Raw genomic sequence first — 3,127 nt, 5'->3', positions numbered from 1 at the left:
AAGGTGGAGGTGTATATGCAGTAGAATTCTTTTGAATGGATGCCAACTGTTTTACCATAGTAGCCAACTCATCTAGTTTATGCTCCAGCTTGTGTGAATCTGAAGTTTGAATTTCATGGACACTCCGGGACATGATAGAGTTTTGCCTTGTAGCAAACTGTTGAGAGTTAGCTGCCATATTCTCAATGAGGTTTCTAGCGGCTGCGGGAGTCTTGTCAACTAGGGCTCCCCCACTAGCTGCGTCGATCATGCTCCTATCCATTGGGTGTAAGCCCTCATAGAAGTATTGGATTAGGAGTTGGTCACTTATCTGATGATGGGGGCAGCTAGCACAAAGTCTCTTGAAACGCTCCCAATATTCATACAAACTTTCCCTCTCCAGCTGCCTAATACCACATATTTCCTTTCTTATTGAGGCAGCCCTTGAAGCAGGGAAAACTTTTTCCAGGAACAATCTCTTGAGGGTGTCCCAACTTGTAATAGAGCCAGGTGGAAGATAATACAACCAGTCTTTAGCCAAATCCATAAGAGAGAATGGAAATGCCTTCAATTTGACATGCTCCTCCGGAACACCTTGTGGTCTCATTGTAGAGCAAACAATATGAAATTCTTTGAGGTGTTTATGCGGATCTTCACCTGCAAGACCATGAAATTTAGGCAAAAGATGGATTAGGCCAGTTTTAAGAACAAAAGGGGCATCCACATCCGGGTATTGGATACATAAAGTCTGGTAGGTCACGTCCGGTGCGGCAAGCTCCTTAAGTGTCAAGTCATTTTCTGCCATTTCTAAAGGTTCAGAATTTAAAGAATGCAGAGAAGAATATATAGAAGATGGAGAAAATGGTGAAGATGGTTCCTCAATATGTGCAGAATTTTGTCTACTAAGGTTCCTAAGATTTCTATGGAATGTCCTATCAATTTCAATATCTGGAGGATATAAATCTCCCGGATTTGATCTGGTCATTCATTAGGAATTGTCTATGGAAATTTGAAAAGAAGTAAACTAATGAAGCAGTAAAAATGCAGAAAAATTCAGATGACAATTATGCAGAAAAAAAAAAAACTAACATCTAAGTGCAGTAAAATAAAGTATTAACACCAAACAGCAAAAACAGAAAGAAATTGCAAACTAGGGAATGAAAATAGACAACACACAAACACAAATTCTGCAGAATTCTGCAGAATTATGCAGCAGAAATAGGGTAATTGCAGCAAACGAAAATATAGTGTGGTAACTAAAATGCAGAAATCAGAATTCAAACAATATGCAGAAAACAGCAATTGATTCTACCTAAATGCAAGATATCTCTACTTACCTATGAAACTACAACTATATTAAAGTATTCACAATGCAGAAAACGAAAATGAAAACAGAGCAAATAACATGTTTATGAAAAATCAACACCAATGTTCCCCGGCAACGGCGCCAATTTGATGATGATCTTTTTCGAGGTGTTTAAAAGATTTGTCGTAAATCCTCATCAAAATTTAAACAAATTAATGTAGTACTGGGGTAACCCTAGATTGTCTCCCATGAACATTGGTTATTAATCTTCATTAAACATGTTGAAGGCATTAATTAAACAAGCAATTAAAATGGGGGGGTTTTGTGGTTTCAAATTAAAATAAAGAGCAATGAGCAAATGAGTTTAATTAATTCGAACAATAGAAAACAGTAATCCTTAGTTCATCCACATAAATTCTATCCTCATTCCACTCAAGATTTAACATTCATCCTCTCTTCCATGAATTAGGTTAATTTAACAAGCGAAAATCAACCTTATAGTCCCAACGAAATTACGCAATTTGTTAGGCTCTAATCTCTCATCCCAAAATTACGTAACCTTAGAATTAAACCTAGGATTAAGCAACCCTTAGTTTAGAATCTCCTTAAAACGAAATTAGGGTTAATTGAGCAATACCCCCCTCATTCACCATTAATTCAATTCAAGAGACAAGGAAGAAGTAATTCATGAAAGAAAGGAATTATATTATCATTAAATTCAAGGAACTCAAGAACCCATGTGAATTCACTAAGGATTACACAAACTTAGCCCTCCATGGAAATGGGGGTCAAAAACGCAATTGGAAAATGCAGAAAACTCATTAACATTAATGTAAAAGCAAGAGAAATGAGAAACCAAACCCTAGGTTGGACCCTTGGCTGTCACCCAAGGTTGCCCTAAGCTCTGGAAAATATTCTAAATTGAGTAAAGAAGAGAAAACATTCAAAAAGTGTAAGAACTCCTACCCTAATTTGGTAAAAATCTATTTATACTAAAGCTAGCGCCACCCAAAGTAATTACTCTCATTCTTTCATAGTAACCACGCGCAGCATCAGTTGGGTTTTTCCTCTCTGGAGTGATTACTATGAATATTCATAGTAGTTACGCGCAGCACTGGGACATTTTGAGTCTCTGGAGTGATTACTATGAATATTCATAGTAGTTACGCGCAGGTTTGGTTGATTCTGGGCTGCTGTAGTTGTCACTTTAAGCTTTGAAAGTGATCACTTTGGTCCCTTTGCTGGAAGTGGCTTGCTGTAGTTGTCACTATCAATATTGAAAGTAGTTACTTTCACCTCAAATTCCTCAAAATCCAATAATTCTTCAAAATAAGCTTGGGGATTCCTGCCATATTATTCAAATGATCAAAATATGTAAAATAAACTATCTAAATTCATGTAAATTAACAAAAAACTAAGAAAGCTATATTATTTAGCCTAATTGGAATATTCATCTTATTTACACTATCTAAGTCTATTCTTTTCTATAAAAAGTAATAAATGATGTATAAAAATGTAGTAAAATGTGGACTCATCATCTTGCTCCTTGATTTTGCATATGGGGAGGGCGATAAACACTTGAATTCTGACTTCCAAAGCCATTCCCCCAAGAGTTAGGAGGATTACTCCTCCATCCTGAACTATGATTGCCCATGAAATTTGCCTCTTGCTTAGACTCTAAGCTTGTAGGAGCTCTTATAGGTTGGTCTTGAGCCTTCATTAAAGATTCTAGTTGCTTTGCAAGGGCTGCCCTTGTTGTTTACAATTCTGAATTTTTGCGAATCTTGAAATCAGGCTCTCATTCTTCAGATTCTCATGAGTGGTTTGCGGATGCGGGCGCAG

General features: G+C 36.8%; 1 non-coding gene across 1 annotated transcript; it reads left to right on the top strand.

The window, feature by feature from the left end:
• Window positions 1–308: 308 nt before the first annotated feature.
• On the top strand, window positions 309–413 carry LOC113870520. The gene has a single exon (XR_003505543.1). It is a non-coding gene; the product is annotated as a small nucleolar RNA R71 (small nucleolar RNA).
• Window positions 414–3,127: the final 2,714 nt, after the last annotated feature.

The sequence above is a fragment of the Abrus precatorius genome, unplaced genomic scaffold (assembly GCF_003935025.1).
Source record: "Abrus precatorius isolate BTA unplaced genomic scaffold, Abrus_2018 Scaffold6, whole genome shotgun sequence".
In the NCBI taxonomy this organism is placed as follows: domain Eukaryota; kingdom Viridiplantae; phylum Streptophyta; class Magnoliopsida; order Fabales; family Fabaceae; genus Abrus; species Abrus precatorius.
This window is presented reverse-complemented; position numbering and strand designations above follow the sequence as displayed.